The sequence below is a fragment of the Aulostomus chinensis genome, chromosome 1 (assembly GCF_037954235.1).
Source record: "Aulostomus chinensis isolate RoL2024-O1b breed Wild chromosome 1, RoL_Achi_v1.0, whole genome shotgun sequence".
Classification (NCBI taxonomy): Eukaryota; Metazoa; Chordata; class Actinopteri; order Syngnathiformes; family Aulostomidae; genus Aulostomus; species Aulostomus chinensis.
The window spans coordinates 12,709,337-12,726,761 of record NC_141320.1 but is presented as its reverse complement, the minus strand read 5'-3'; the positions used below and the strand labels follow the sequence as shown (position 1 = coordinate 12,726,761).

At 43.9% G+C, this 17,425-nt stretch overlaps 1 non-coding gene across 1 annotated transcript; it reads left to right on the top strand.

The window, feature by feature from the left end:
- The first annotated feature begins 11,009 nt into the window (after positions 1-11,009).
- On the top strand, positions 11,010-11,081 carry trnaa-agc (transfer RNA alanine (anticodon AGC)). The gene has a single exon. It is a non-coding gene; the product is annotated as a tRNA-Ala (tRNA).
- Positions 11,082-17,425: the final 6,344 nt, after the last annotated feature.

Genomic DNA, 17,425 nt, shown 5'->3' with positions numbered 1-17,425 from the left:
GTTGCTACTAATCTCAAAATGATGCTAAAGTGATGTTGTGAAAGTCGCTATGTACCTAAGAAATGATGCTCCAGTGATGTGGTGAGAGTTGTTACCGACCTCAAAATGATGCTAGAGTGATGTCGTGAGAGTTGCTACTAACCTAAAAATGATGCTTACAGTGATGTCGTTAGAGTTGCTACTATCCTCCAAAATGATGCTTCAGTAATGTAGTGAGAGTTGCTACTATCCTCAAAATGATGCTGAAAGTGATGAAGTGAGAGTTGCTACAAACCTCAAAAGGATGCTGACAGTGATATCGTGAGAGTTGCTAAAAACCTGAAAATGATGCTACAGTGATGTGGTGCAAGTTGCTACTAATCTCAAAATGATGCTACAGTAATGTAATGAGAGTTGCTACTTATTTCAAAATGAGGCTCCACTGATGTAATGAGAGTTACTACTAACCTAAGAAATGATGCTACAGTAATGTAGTGAGAGTTACTACGAAATTAAAAATAATGGTGACAGTCATGTAGTGAGACTTGCTACTAACCTTAAAATGATGCTGACAGTGATGTCGTGAGAGTTTCTACGAACCTCAAAATGATGCTACAGTGATGTAATGAGAGTTGCTAGTAACCTAAAAATGAGGCTCCAGTGATGTTGTGAGAGTTGCTACTATCCTCAAAATGATGCTAAAGTAATATAGTGAGAGTTGCTACGAACCTAAAAATGATGCTACAGTGATGTAATGAGAGTTGCTACTAACCTAAGAAATGATGCTACAGTGATGTCGTGAGAGTTGCTACTAACCTGAAAATGATGGTGACCGTCATGTAGTGAGAGTTGCTAAAAACCTCAAAAGGATACTGACAGTAATGTAGTATCCTTGCTAAAAACCTGAAAATGATGCTGACAGTGATGTAATGAGAGTTGCTATGAACCTAAGAAATGATGCTACAGTGATGTGGTGAGAGTTGCTACTATCCTCCAAATGATGCTGACAGTCATGTGAGCTTCATCAAGACCCAGGCCTCTATTTGTGGTCATGCATCATTGTGGCTGACCAATGGTCCAACTTCATCAGTCAGTCAGTCAGAGACATTAGCATTTGTCGGCCTGGCCTGCTGCCAAAGACTAACACTGCTTTAGTTGATTTACCTGTGCAGCCATGTCACACTCCTCTCGGCCACCTCCAAGGTCAGACGTCAGGTTAAACCAGCCAATGGCGGAAGAATCACTCTCAGAATCTGAAGCGCTCGTAGCTGCAGGGTTTTTCCACACAGCTTCTGTTGAGAGACAAAGTCCATCACTTGATTAACTCTCACCAACAGAAATGTGCAGTTTTCCACTCAGGACAGCTGCTGCATGCTGCTGTTTGTAAAAAGAAGGTCCAGTGGATCCGTTCAGTTCTACATTATTCAGCAGAGAGATGTCACCATTGAATAATGACCATATTTCCTAAAATTATAGCTCAACCACAGAGGGACCAGGCTACTAGAATGACCTCTGTTTACTAGAAGTGCTTCTCCTATGGTGGTGAACTCCTCAGCTGTCAGTGGAGTCAAATCTGTCTTAGAGAGGCCAGAGGTTCCCACACTGGTTCCCTCTCATCATGCAGCCCTGACAGCTGTGTGTGCTGTTCCAGCGTGTTGGCACCTCACTGATGAGTTTCAGGGTTGGCCCTCCCATCTGTTGCTGCACCTGAGCCAGCTTCTCCTTGGCTGTAGTGCTGATCTGAAGGATGTGACAGTGTTCCTGGCTTTGTGTCTGATGATGGAAGTGGGGATCTGATCACAGGATTTTCTGACTCCTAGATTCAGACGATGTGCAGTGCAGACTGAGTGGTGAATTTGGAGCTGTCTAGTGGATGCTGTCATGTTTGGTGCTGCGTCGCTCACAAGACACTTGACTTTGTTGGTGATGGCCCAGTCCTCCATCAGGCCTCTTTGGACTGGGGCCAAACTGTCAGCAGGGTGACTTTGTGGAAAGTCTTGCACTCCCAACACATTCATTCTCACGAATGCAGTGACAGGTCAGAGCCAAGGGAGCCTCCATGTCCACAGATGTCCACATGGCAGCTGGACTTCCTTTTTCACTCCTTCCCGTTCCTCCTGGTACTTTTTGGCCACCGTTTGTTTGATGGTCTGAAAATGACACCCAGAGTAAATCAATACATTGAAATTAGAGATGAAATAAACTGGAGATATCAACGACTGCTTTAGATCATTTCCACACAAACCTTTCTGGTTGGCAAACATATGAGGCTCAAGGACCTGAACCAGTTCCCTGAACCCTTCCCTCTCAACAGTGCTGAGGGGCTGGCAGTCCTTCAGGATGAAATTCAGCAGAGCCTCATCCAGCATCTGCTTCCTGGAAGCTGGATGGTTAAAGATGAAGGAGAGAAGAAATGAAGAGGAATTAATGATCAATGAAGCAACTGTGAGTCAGTTGGAGAGTGGCTGTATACCTGAGTTCATCCTGGTGGATCTGGGACTTCATTCTCATGCCTGGCCCCATCATGCCTCAGCACTGAAGAGGTGCTTTTGTTGAGATGAGACGCTTCTGTCCAACAAATGCCACATTCAACCTGCAGAAAAGAACATGAGTACTCAGCTAAAAGTTCCTTTCTTCATGGTGACTGGTGTTTCTTAGTCTTAGACCACCAGGTTTCCAATGAGGTGTATCGGATACGTTGTTGTGTGCCGCTGAAATCCGTCCAATTCCGGCGTTGTTTCCTCATGAAATATGTTTGCCTTAAAGCTCATTAAAGTGTTGAACCACAATATCGTTCACCATAACTTAGTCAACTTCAAGATAACCTACTTCTACATTCCAGTCCCGGCTGCTCCTGTTCTGCTGCAGTCCAGAAAACAACAACCCGATACAATTGGCGCTCCTTCCCACAGCTCCGGCCCGGATCCGCATGGTTCCGCTGACTGACTGTGAGACGCGCTCCCTCCAGAGTGGCACAGCCCGATGGGGGTCCTTATCTGGCACGGGGGCGTAAAACAGGTGAGACTGGAAAGCCTGGTTTATTCTGCGTCGAGGGAACGCGTTGCTCTGCAATTCACCGCCAAGCCGCTAGGGGGTGTGGCTTTGTCTTTGTATTGTTTACGGGGCTCTTGTCGGATTCCTTGGTTTTCTTCCGGTCACAGACAACAATTGTTGGCCATTTGTCAGTCTTTGTAGTGCCGCCAATAATCCTTTCTTCGGCTTGGTCCATTTTTTCTTGACGCTTTCACCACAGAAACTTTGAAAATGGCGGTGTTGTTGTGCTGCGACTGAACCGGAAATGACGTTCTGAGCGGACCAATTACAGTCCTCGACGTTGACGTCACCACGCGTTTACGCGACACGGAGGCAGGATTTTGTTGGGGTTTGCGTCGACGCGACGCAGAAGCATAAATCAGGCTTTCGTGGTTTAGAATCTCACGCCAAGCCGGAGAACCAGGTCTTGAATCAGTCACGTGGTCACTGCCGGTCGGCGAGGCTTTGGACGTCACTAAATACGTCATCGATAACCGTTTTTCAAAACGAAATCCTGGATCACTCCACTCATCACTACCGCTGCTACCAGGTTAGCGAGTCTGGAGTGGCACAGAGAACAGAGCTTGGACTCTGCTCGTTTTGAAGAAGAAGAAGAAGAAAAGAAGCGGAAGGCCTCGGTCTTTGTCTCCTGAAGGCTGAGTGGCGCCGGTAGAACCTCAACATGTGCGCCACGCAGCTGCTGCGGGTGTCGGTCCAGGAGCGGATCCTCGCCGCCGCTGAAGACTTCCTGCTGCAGCTGGGAGAAGGAGACTCAGCGGCTGGAGTCCCGGTGCTGAGAGCGCTGCTCACCGAGCGGCTGGCGGCGGCCGCGGAGCAGATCGTGGCTCTGCTGGAGGAAACCGTGGCGGAGTACGAGCGGGAGAACCACCGGCAGAGGTTGCTGCTCGATGCCGTGCTGAAGCCCCGAGTCAGGCTGGACAGAGCAGGTGAGTCCCCCCACACTGACCAGGAGAACCGAGAGACCGCAGTCCTGCCAGCAAGTGTCTCCGGTCTGGTTGTGTCCGTAATCCGGGTCATTGTGCTCAGACCGTCTGAGCAGGAGTGGAACAACGTAGAAGTGTTTCGTAGTTGACGGCTATTCGGTGTTGGTGGAGCCTTAAAACCTCACCTGGCTCGGGACACGCTGGGCGCCATCTTGGCTGCTTCCTGACCAACAAGTAGATGGCGCTGTTTGGTTTCCAGGCTGCGTCCTTCCCGCCGTAGTTCTACTGCTTTTTGTATTTGTTTGGAAGAAAAAAACAAAACTAAGAAACACGGAGAAACATCTCATAGGTTACACGTTACAAATTTTGTCCCAGCCAGAGTTTTCCTCAATTACTGGAAAGGAAAGGGACATTTCCTGATTATTTTTAATAAACTAATCTTCGACCTTGGCTGACTGCATGTTGCTGTGTTTGGGTGGACTGACATGTTTAGCATCAGTACAGGTTCCCTCTGGTTCTAGGGACTGAACTCTCATTCTCCTACAGGGTCTCATTCTAGAAATGAACATTCTGACTAGCAGATGTGATCATGAATGGACAAAACCATTCAGCAGAGGGGACCTATGACCTTTGACCTGGGTGACACAACGTTGATCCAAACATCTGAAGCCAGCGTTTCTGTTCCCAGTTTGCTGACTGGTCCTCAGTAGCAGGACGTCTCTTTTCATTGAGTTGATTTCTGTTTCTGTCTGTTGCTCCGCTGTTTCAGAGTCAAATGAAGAGATTTCTGATGTTGCTGTTTGTGTCCTGCAGATGTGGAGCAGCTGCTGGTGATTAAAGAAGAGGTTCCCCCTGAGCTGCAGGACCCAGAGCCCCCCCACATTAAAGAGGAGTGGGAGGAGCTGTGGACCAGTGAGGAGGGAGGGCAGCTTCAAGGGCAGGAGGAGGCTGATATCACCACGTTCCCCTTCACTCTGGTTCCTGTTAAGAGTGAAGGGGACGAAGAGAAACCTCAGTTCCCACATCTTCATCAGAGTCTAACTGAGGAGAACTTGAAAGAAGAGTCTCTGAGCAGCAACCCAATTCATCCTCTGAAAACAGAAGCTGATGGAGAAGAGTGTGGAAGACCAGAACCAGAACCAGAACCAGCCAGCAAGGTAGATCCAGATCTACTTGTACAACCCCAGACTGAAGACCAGATGTCAGACTCTTCTGAAGCTGAGACTGAAGTCAGTGAGGATGATTGGGTCAGACCTGATAACACGGCCACTTCTGAGCACAAGGAACCCTTTGGCTCAAGGAGGAATATGCTTCAGAAATTGAGCCCAGGACAGGAAGCGAGTCATTGCAGCTCAAAAGAACAAAAACTAAAGACTGGAAGAGAATCAGAGATCATCAGGAACGTGACCTTTGGTCCTTCTGAATCTGAGACAGAAGTCAGTGAGGATGAGCGTCCCTTTAGGTGCTCAAAGTGCAGTAAAGGTTTTAGTTACAGAAGGAATTTGGATGTACACATGAAAACACACACTGGAGAAAAACCATACCCCTGCTCAGTTTGCGGCACAGGGTTTTCAGAAAATGGATATCTAAAAAGACACACGAAGAGAACACATACTGGAGAGAAACCATTCCCATGCTCAGTTTGTGGCACCACATTTGCAGAAAAGTCAAGTGTGAAAAGACACATTAGGAGAGCCAATACTGGAGAGAAACCATTCCCATGCGCAGTTTGCAGCACAAGATTTTCAGAAAGGGATTGTCTGAAAAGACACATTAGGAGAGCCCATACTGGAGAGAAACCATTCCCCTGCTCAGTTTGCGGCACAAGATTTTCAGAAAGGGGTTGTCTGAATAGACATATGAGAAGACATACTGGAGAGAAACCATTCGGCTGCTCAGTGTGTGGCAAAACATTCTCAGAACAGGGACATCTGAAAAGGCACCTGAACGTGCACACTGGGGAGAAACCATTTCCCTGTGCACTTTGTGGCAAAAGATTCTCACAAAAGGGAAATCTGGGAAAGCACATGAAAACGCACACTGGGGAGAAACCATTCCCCTGTGCATTTTGTTGCAAAAGATTTTCAGAAAAAGGATGTCTGAAAAGACACATGAGGAGAACACACACTTGAGAGACATTTGTCTTGCTGAATTAGTTGCAAAAACTTCCTAGATGAGGAAAACATGAAACAACACAACAGAAAAATGTCCTTTGTCCATTCTGTGTTGGTGTGACTCAAACTGAGTAGATAATGCAATTTATCATGGTCGTTCAGACCCAACTTGGAGGTTCTGGTTTTAGAAAGCGTTTTTCAGATAATGCAGCAGGAAATGAACTCAGTTAACCTGACATAATGGAGCCATCATTGGATATGACGGTGAGAGGGCTGATCTTATTTTCTCTGAGGTCACCATGGAAAGATCCACCTGGTACCACTTACTGATCTTTATATTGACGTATTGATCACTGATCAAACACTGAATTATCTTTGAGTGTCTTCAGACTATCTTACATGAGTGTATGTTATTGTTACGATGGTTTCTCTTCCTGGTTCCTGTCAATACATGTGCAGCTGTCAAGTCTTTAATCACTTGTTGGTGCAGCCTGATAATAAAGAATTACAAAAGTCCAGCCTAGATGGAACTCATACATGGAGTTTTAGACAACTGCTGGCCTTCATCCAGCTTTATTGATAAATATAATTGAGTATCATCTGTGTAACAATGGAAATTTATGGACTGTTTCCCAATAATATGACCTAAAGGAAGCATACATAAAGTGAAGAGTATTGGCCCCAGCACTGAACCTTGAGGAACACCGTGTTTAACTTTGGTTTGTATAGAAGATTTATCATTAACGTCTACAAACTGAAATCAACCTGATGAATACGATTGAAACCACTTTAATGTTCCCTGAATGCACAGTTTAATCGTAATAATGGTACACTTCAGAATTAACGACAGCACATATACATTTGTTGTGTATGTACGCTGAACTTGAACAGTCCGTTGTCCCAATGGAGGCAAGTGAGAGTGAGGCCTGCAGCCAGACTACAAGGTCGGCTACAAGAAGGAGTTCTCCTGGAGGATAAACAATGGGGCAGCCGATAAGGAAGCTGTGGGTTTGGGCGGAGGAGCACACATTCCAATCTGTCTTCTCTTTCAGTCCAATCCAAATTGTAAAGTTAAATTTCTGGTCTTCAACATCACTCTCCTCTTTGCAGAGCGGCCAACTGCTCCGAGATGGTTTCCATCCTGGGTTTCAGTTCAAGAGTCTGTTGTTGCCCCGCTCTGCCAACCTCAGTCATTGCGTTGTCAATGACTGAGGTTGTGTGAGCTGCACATCACATCAAGTGTTGATGCCCACCAAGGGGTGTCTTTTCAAAAAGAGGAATATTACGCCTCCATTTCACACAGACGAGACGGCAAATTTGGCACATTTTCTGTCTAAAAAGGGCTGGAGAGAGATGGAGGTGAGGGAGGAGAGGAGACAGAGAGGTGGGGAAGAGAAGAGAGAGAGACCAGACATTATGTTTGCTGCTCCATTTTGATTGTTGCTCTCCAGCTTCAGCTCAATAAAAACCTCTTCATCACATCAGTCCCATGTGGAGCTGCGTTGTTCCAACAACACTGAGCTCTCAGCTCATAGCAGTTCTACAATAAAGGTTCCAACACAACATTCCATTGATCCATGAACAAAGCAGGCAGTGAGACCATGATGATGTCACATCTGTCCACTGTCCAGATGTCAGAGCTGAAAATGATAGGATGCCATGTTCCCTTCAACAACAGTCCAGCAGAAAGCCACCATGAAGACCTGAGGAGGAGCAAGGCAGCTCACCACAGTCAGGAACTCCCAGTCACCTCAACAAGATTTCTGTCCACTCACGTTCAACCAGACCAGCAGATCACCTGCATCCCCACTGCCTCACCACCAGAGGGTAGTAGAACATCAACTATAGAGGCTCCCACTGAGGAATGAACACCACCACCAGCAGACCGCTCTCCCTCCCTGACAGCATTTAAAGGAGATGAATGATGGATCATCAAACTCCACCATTCACTGTGACTCAGGGCCGCTCCCTCTGCTCTGACTCTCTTTGATTGTTTGTCTTTGTTTTATTCAATCAAGTTGTTCCTCCTCTCTCTCTTCTTGCTGCTCTACCCCCCCCCCATGTGATGTCTACTACCTCCTCCTCCTTGATGACACTCATTGTGAGGTCTCTTCATCAGCCCTCCTCTGCTTTCTGAGCCACAAACAGTTTTTCTGAGTCGCTAAAACCCCGAACTCCATCTTGAACCCAGACTCTCAGAAGCCTGACCACATTTACTGAACTGGTCCCTCTTTGGTGAAACCATCACCACGTTTCTGAAGGCTCTGAATGTCCTGATGCTGATGTCATTCTGCTTCCTCTGACACAGGCAGGTTTGGTCCGTTCTGGCACTGTGACATCAAACACTAAATTCTGAGATCAAGAAGAACATTTACAAAACATGAACAAAACTTGATGACAGAATTCTTTGTCCTCCTCCATCACCGCGATGCCATCGATGGTCCGTTACTGTTGCAGTGCAGTAACATCATGAGTTGTGTCAAACCATCTCTGTCAGCTCTGCGAGTGTCTGGAGTGACGTCTCCAAGGACACTTGCTGCCAGGACTACAGAGTAAACATCAACATCTGTTTGCATCTGGCTTCAACTGTACTTTTCCTCTAGGTTCAACTTTGCTAGGTTACAGTGACTTGTGTACAGAGTAGTGACTTGATCAGCTGGTGGTGATGATGTAGCTTTAGGATGCTAACACAGTTGTTACTCAGGGCACCGCTGGTTGTGATTTAGAGTCCAATGAGAAACGCTCAGTCTCAGGTTCCAGCTTGTCAGTGAGTTCTTTGAGGGTCAGAGGCTTACATACAAATATAAAAACCAGTTGAAACACTTCCTGGAATTTTAAGAGGATTGAATACAAACAAGGAAGCACGTAAGACAGAGGAATAATACCAGTAAAGCAATGAAGGCACATGGAGGATCAGACATGAATCATAAGATTTATCTGAGACTCAAGTGGACGGCAAAGGTAGCAGGTGAGAAGGTGTTCAGGATGAAGGGTCAGTGACCTCCAAACAAAGAAAACTCCTGAATGGAGGTTGAGCAGAGTCTGAGGAGTCAGGTGGAGCTGGCAGTGAGACAGGAGTTGAGGCCTGAACAGATGCAGCACTGGTCTTTGTTACTGTGACAGCACGACAACCAACAGGACCTGCTTACGTTCTCAGCTGGATTGTTCCCATCAATGTACGGAACCTCTCCAACGAACTGGTGGGGGGACGGCCTACCAAGCCTCCATCTCAACGACCGTGGCTCCCACTGGGATCCGCGATGCTCTTCTCAGGCACAAGGTGGTTTCTCTCCACTGGTCAGGATGGAGATTCAAGGCTCACGGGAGGTCAACAGTATTGTGACCGTGAAAAGGGGGAGAGGAGAAGTTCTGTTTAAAGTTAAAGAACAAAGAAACAAAAAAGTAAGCAGAAGAGAAAGAAAAGGGGAGAGACGGACCAGCAGCTGGAGGAGCTCACGGAAAAATAAGAAGCGCTGAAGAGCCTGAACCCAACCCAACTGTAACGGATGGTGTCGTGACTATTATAATAAACTGGTCCGCCGTGGGGGTGACCTTTGACCTGTGTGGGGCTGCTGGCCAATCAGCACCCTTTGCCGTCCTCAGTACTTCTCAGATATTCCTGTATTAAACAGGTCAACAGAGGGCAGTCATGCATCCCTCAGATCCTCCAGAGCAGGGGTTTTCAGTTAAAATTCTCCTGGGTCCAGTTTTCAAACCTCTTCAAGCTTGGGTCTGGAGGCCTAGCACAGTTTTTCATGACTGCTGATTTCAGTGATAGGCCCACGCCTGCATGTTAGCCAGCAGTCGAGCTGTGCTTTATGATCCAGGGGCATCTTTAGCCGATGGAGGTAGACTTTAAGCCTGTTGTATCAGTGTCTGTTTGGTCAACAATGAACTTTCAGATCGAATGAAGTCGCCGGCATTTCAATAATAGTTCAGTCGTATTTATTGTCTGCTTTTTTTCCACATTAACCTTAAACCTATTGTCCAGCAGGGGGCAACATAAAGAAAAGAATGAAATGAAAATGGATTCAAAAATACTCAGAATTTACTGGCATTTGACTGCACGTATATGACTATGTGAGTGTGTGAGTGTGTGTGTGTGTGTGTGTGTTTTGAAGAAGACTTCTTGTCTCCATTTTTGTTGTCACTCTTCTCAATTTTCAGTTTCACTCATTAAAATGAAGCAGCTTTGACGTGTGTACTTCTCTTGTGCATCAACAACTTTGGTCTTTAAGCTCCTGACAAACACACCACACGTCACTCACTCTATAGATTAAATCTGCTGATTACACAAAACACGTGACCTTGTGACCCTGCATGACGTTTTGCTCCAACTTTCCAGAACTAATAGGAGGAACAGCATGGATCGTTCTGAGCAAGAACTCTGACATCACCATCATCATGAACAAGAAGGCAGTAGGACTCAACTTCAACAAATCTGAAATGTCCCCTTAAGCTCCTGCTACTTTGAACTGATGCCTAAACCATCAGTTTCCATGCATCACTCAGAACCTCTCACAACCACAGAAGAACAAGCAAAGGTTTGGAGCAGTAAAGCCTTCAATAATGACATCATCATGTTTGAGGGTTTTCTTCCCTCAAACTGTTTCTACCAACACGACAGAATCCTGGAAATATTTCAGGTGTTGACCTCCCAGCAGCCTGAAGGTCAACCTGCATTATCTGTTATGTTGCTGAGCAGAGGAAGGAGCTCAATGGTAGAGCGCTAGCTTAGCATGTGAGAGGTGGTGGGATCGGTGCCCTCGTTCTCCAGAAGACTTCAGCTTGTTCTGTTGTTGAGCTCTGATGAAACCACTGACTTTGAACCACACACAAAGTGAAGGAGTGACTTAAGATTGATGGCACCTGAGGAACTTCTAGGTTTCCTAAAATCAACTGGAAATTCATTCACCAGTTAAACAGTGACTCTACCACAGGGGATGTAGCTCAGTGGTAGAGCGCATGCTGAGCATGTGTGAGGCCCTGGGTTCAATCCCCGGCATCTCCAGCTGGACCTGTGTAGCCTTCATCTTATCAGCTCAAGTGATCCTTAAATGTGACAACAGTCGATTCACTATCAGAAGACATCTTCTACATGTTCAAGGTGGGCGAACTTTCCACAAATGTTCAAAATTACTTTTGAAAATGAAAACATAGATCAAACCTGCCCTGTCAATCACCCACAATGGGCGGGTCGTCCCACTCCCTATCAGGTTCCCCACTCCGTGACCCAGGAGGCTCCCTCTCCCTATCAGGACTAGAAATCCATTGGGGTCTCCCTGCTCAGGTAGGAGTCCTGCCCACAACGTTAAGCTGTTGATGTTCTAGAGGAGACAACATCTGATCTTTGTTAGATCCACCAGTCAAAGGTTTTCTTTAAAGGCTGTAGCAGCTGAGAATGAGGGACTAATAACCATCTTAGTGAGGACATTTTGAAACATGATGACATTTTATTGACTTGGAACACTGCAAAAATCATCTCCCCTCCAAAAACCCTCCTCTTCAACTTTGTACTCAAGTTGTCTCCTCATCTGGCACCACAGGATCCAGGACGTTCAGTCAAAAAAATCATTAGTGATTTCAAAAATGGCCATCAGACACAAAATAAGACTTCAAACAGGTTTACAATTTTATTTTATGTTGACACATTTTGTCCATTTAATATCAGGACTGCTCCCAGATCAGCTCCATGACCTCATCCCTGCACCAGAGTACCGCCCAAGTTCATCAAGGATGGCCAACATGAGCAGGTCGAGATTCACCTCCATCTTTGGAGGCTGATGAATTTCCTCCTGAGGACCGTCAGGCTGTTTCCTTATTTTGCTGTGACCCAACAGCAGACAGCAACAAGGACTGTGGTGCACTTGGTAAAACCACCATCTGGAGTCTGGAGCAAGATGCTGATGTGATCCTTTGATGAGTTTAGAATTAGTCAGAGATCAAAGACTGAAGCAGGAGATCAATGCACAGAACCCAGAGATCATAGACAGAATTCAGACATCACACATAGAATTCAGACATCAAACACAGAATTCAGAGATCAAACACAGAATTCAGACATCAAACACAGAATTCAGAGATCAAAGACAGAATTCAACGATCAATCAATGTGAGGAACCAGCGTCTCATGTGAAGATGCTTCTGAACTCATGAAGTGAAATCCTACCAAATAGAGATGAGTGAGTCCAACTGGACCTGAACAGGAGAGAAATAAAGGAGTTATTGTTATGCAATTGTTATTTATTTCCAGGCCAGGTGAGGGTTGGATTTTGTTCATTCATGTTGAAGTGAACTGACAGTGGGACTGTGGACCTGGGCTGAAGTCCAGCTCACTGCTGGTTTAATGAAACCACCTGATTGTTTTTCCTATCAGCTCTGATCTGATGGAAGAAACAAAAAGCCAAACTTCATTCGTCCGTGTCCAAACTCCACGTCTTTTGATGTACAGCACTCCAGTTATTTGTTTCTTTCCAGACAGAAGCAGGTTGGTGGAGGAATAAAACCTCAACAGTGAACAAACAGCAATGAGAGAAGTGAATCCTGCACTCAGAGAAGTTGTGTCTGCACTCGCCAACCAGGAAACGCGTCTATCTTCTGTGTGACTGGGGCAGCTGCTCAGAGCTGCGTTTCTCAGCTGTGTGGGGGCGGGACTCTGTGTGTGATTGACAGGTCAACTGTCTGCCAGACAATGTTGTGGGACACAAACACAAAATGCGAGGTGCCATTTCCATTCTGGGTCGATCAGCTCTGGGACTGTTTTGTCTTTTGAATGAAGAAATGCATTAATTTCAGGTAGCAGCTTGTAAAAATGCCCCGGCTCAACCACCAGACCTCTGTGTACACTGTCAAGAAAAAAAACTAGAAAAAAACAGTAAAAAGTCTGGCAGCAGAGTTTCCAGATGAATACCGTCAAATTACAGTAATGAACTGTTCCACAAAATTACATGGAATAAACTAAAAATACACAGCAGGTTTCACAGTCCCAACTCATTAAATTACAGTCCATTTAGTGTTGATAAATGTGCATTCAACTGCAGGAAAACAGGCCCATCATGGAAAAACACATGAAGAACAAGGACCTTTCAGGTTCTTCTCTAAGTTCAGGGCTCTTACTGGTTCATTTATGAAACAAACCAGTCTATGAGCAGGAATTTCCCATTAAAAAAGTTCATTTGACAGTGGAAAAGCAAGCATAGTGCATTAAAATAGCCAAGTTTAAGGTCAATCACTGTCAATTGAAGCTATTTAGTTGTTACTTTATGAAACTGAGCCAACTTTCTACAGTGATTTCCTGTTAGATTCTTTTTTCTCCAAGTATAAAAACTACAACAATGTATAAACACAGAATCTGTACTTTGAACAATAGAGAATTTCTACATATTTACAGTATCAGTCCATCACTTTAGAGGATTGGAATGTAAAAAAATCATTGGACAATGGAAATCATTTATCCTTTAACAAAACAACTTCAGTGCAGAGTTGATAACTGCACTTCAAACTTTGAACTGGTGTCCACATCAATGTGGAATTTGAGGAGGCCACAGCCACCAAATTTCCCAGAGTTCTTGACTATTTGCAGTCTCTTCCCTTGGAGAAGTCAAGTGGAACTACAAGACAAGGAGCAGAAATCCAAGCTGCTGGTGGACCACGTGGTGCTGTGTTGATGCTACTTTCCCACTCAAAGGGGATCGTGCAGGAATGTTCCACACGGTTGACCAAACTTCCATTGCAGAAGAGATTCAGGCAGTTCCACGCACGCCATGCATCCTTGTATGCTGTAAGTGTGAGGCAATACAATACAGTATGTTTCACTGACATACATTTAGACAGAAGACCTGGTTTATTGGGTGATGCTTATTGACATGCCAATTGGATTGTGGTGCCAATATGGCTGACTTGGTCGGTGTAAATCTTATCATCACAAAAAAAAAGTACACATAAATGTTCAAATTACTTTTCTAGACTTTAGTCCCCAAAGGAATTTCAGGCACCTGAAAGTGACTTTCATAAATCTGTGTGTGTGTGTACAGTACATTTCCCCAAAATGGACATTAAAATTATTGGTCCCCAATCTCAAGAATAAAATGATGCTCCAGTGATGTAGTGAGAGTTGCTACAAACCTCAAAATGATGCTGTCAATAATACAGTAAGACTTGCGACTAAGATCAAAATGATGCTAAAGTGATGTAATGAGAGTTTCTTCTCAACTAAGAAATGATGCTACAGTGATGGGGTGAGAGTTGCTACTATCCTCATAATGATGCTCCAGTGATGTAGTGAGAGTTGCTAAAGACCTCAAAATGATGCTAAAGTGATGAAATGAGAGTTGCTAATAATCCCAAAATGATGCTCCAGTGATGTATTGAGAGTTGCTTCAAACTTCAAAATGATGCTCCAGTGATGTAGTGAGAGTTGCTAAAGACCTCAAAATGATGCTACAGTCATGTAGTGAGAGTTGCTCCGATCCTAAAAATGATGCTGTCGGTCATGTAGTGAGAGTTGCTACTAACCTCAAAATGATGCTAAAGTGATGTAATGAGAGTTGCTACTAATCTCAAAATGATGCTACATTGATGTAGTGATAGTTGCTAAAAATCTCAAAATAAGGCTACAGTGATGTGGTTAGAGTTGCTAAAAACCTAAGAAATGATGCTACAGTGATGTGGTGAGAGATGCTACTAATCTCAAAATGATGCTAAAGTGATGTGGTGAGAGTTGCTACTAATCTGAAAATGATGCGAAAGTGATGTAGTGAGAGTTGCAACTATCCTCAAAATGATGCTGACAGTGATGTAGTGAGAGTTGCTATGTACCTCAAAATTATGCTACAGTGATGCAATGAATGTTTCTACTTACCTAAGAAATGAAGCGACAGTGATGTAGTGAGAGTTGCTACTAACCTAAGAAATGATACACCAGTAATGTGGTGAGAGTTGCGACGAACCTCAAAATGATGCTGACTATGATGTAATTACAGTTGCTACAAACCTCAAAATGATGCTTATAGTGATGACGTGAGAGTTGCTATTAAACTCAAAATGATGCTAAAGTGATGTAATGAGAGTTGCTAAAAACCTCAAAATGATGCTCCAGTGATGTAGTGAGTTGCTTAAAACCTCAAAATGATGCTACAGTGATGTAGTAAGAGTTGCTAGAAACCTCAAAATGATGCTTCAGTGATGTAATGAGAGTTGCTATGAACCTAAGAAATGATGCGACAGTGATGTGGTGAGAGTTGCTACTAATCTCAAAATGATGCTTCAGTGATGTGCTGAGAGTTGCTACTAATCTCAAAATGATGCTCCAGTGATGTAATGGGAGTTGCTACTAACCTAAGAAATGATGCTACAGTGATGTAGTGAGAGTTGCTACTATGCTAAAAATGATGCTGACAGTGATGTAGTGAGAGTTGCTACTATGCTCAAAATTATGCTGACAGTAATGTAGTAAGAGTTGCTAAAAATCTCAAAATGATGCGACAGTGATATAGTGAGAGTTGCTACTAAACCTCAAAATGATGCTCCAGTGATGCAGTAAGAGTTGCTTAAAATCTTAAAATGATGCTGACAGTCATGTAGTGCGAGTTGCTACGCACCTCAAAATGATGCTACAGTAATGTAGTGAGAGTTTCTTATAAAACTCAAAATGATGCGACTGTGATGTGGTGAGAGTTGCTACGAACCTCAAAATGATGCTACAGTAATGTAGTGAGAGTTGCTACGAACCTCAATAATGCTACAGTAATGTTGTAAGTGTTGCTAAAAATCTCAAAATGATGCTAAAGTGATGTGGTGAGAGTTGCTAAAATCTTCAAAATGATGCTACAGTGATGTAGTGAGAGGTGCCACGAACCTCAAAATGATGCTACAGTGATGTATTAAGTTGCTAAAAACCTAAAAATGATGCTACAGTGATGTAGTGAGAGTTGTTACGAACCTCAAAATGATACCACAGTCATGTCGTGAGAGTTGCTTAAAAACTCAAAATGATGCGACTGTGATGTGTTGAAAGTTGCAAAAACCTCAAAATGATGCTCCACTGATGTAGTGAGAGTTGCTAAAAATCTCAAAATGATTCCACAGTAATGTAGTGAGAGTTGCTACGAAACCTCAAAATGATGCTTCAGTGATGTGGTGAGACTTGCTAAAAATCTCAAAATGATTCCACAGTAATGTCGTGAGAGTTGCTACGAACCTATAAATGATGCTACAGTGATGTGGTAGGAGTTGCTTAAAACCTCAAAATGATTCCACAGTCATGTAGTGAGAGTAGCTTAAAACCTCAAAATGATGCTACAGTAATGTATTAAGTTGCTAAAAACCTCAAAATGATGCTACAGTAATGTATTAAGTTGCTAAAAACCTCAAAATGTTGCTACAGTGATGTAGTAAGAGTTGCTTAAAACCTCAAAATGATGCTCCAGCGGTGTCGTGAGAGTTGCTACTAATCTAAGAAATGATGCTACAGTGATGTGGTGAGAGTTTCTTAAAATCTTAAAAAGATGCGACAGTGATGTGGTGAGAGTTGCTACTATCCTCCTAATGATGCTACAGTGAAGTAGTGAAAGTTGCTAAAAACCTCAAAATGCTGCTACAGTGATGTCGGAAGAGTTGCTAAAAATCTCAAAATGATGCTACAGTGATGTCGGAAGAGTTGCTAAAAATCTCAAAATGATGCTAAAGTGATGTGGTGAGACTTGCTAAAAACCTCACAATAATGCTGTCAGTAATGTAGTGAGAGATGCTACGAACCTCAACATGATGGTACAGTAATGTAGTGAGAGTTGCTACGAACCTCAAAATGATGCTACAGTAATGTAGTGAGAATTGCTACCAAAATCGAAATGATGCTACAGTAATGTAGTAGGAGTTGCTAAAAATCTAAAAATGATGCTGTAAGTAATGTAGTGAGACTTGCTACGAACCTCAATAATGCTACAGTAATGTTGTAAGTGTTGCTGAAAATCTCAAAATGATGCTAAAGTGATGTAGTGAGAGTTGCAACGAACCTCAAAATGATGCTACAGTGATGTAGTGAGAGTTGCTATGATCCTAAAAATGATGCTCCAGTAATGTATTAAGTTGCTAAAAACCTCAAAATGATGCTCCAGTGATGTAGTGAGAGTTGCCACGAACCTCAAAATGATGCTAAAGTGATGTGGTGAGAGTTGCAAAAAAATTAAAAATGATACTGTCAGTAATGTAGTTAGAGATGCTACGAACCTCAAAATGATGCTACAGTGATGTATTTAGTGTTGGTAAAAACCTTAAAATGATGCTGACATTCATGTAGTGAGAGTTGCTTAAAATTTCAAAATGATGCCACAGTGATGCGGTGAGAGTTTCTCAAAA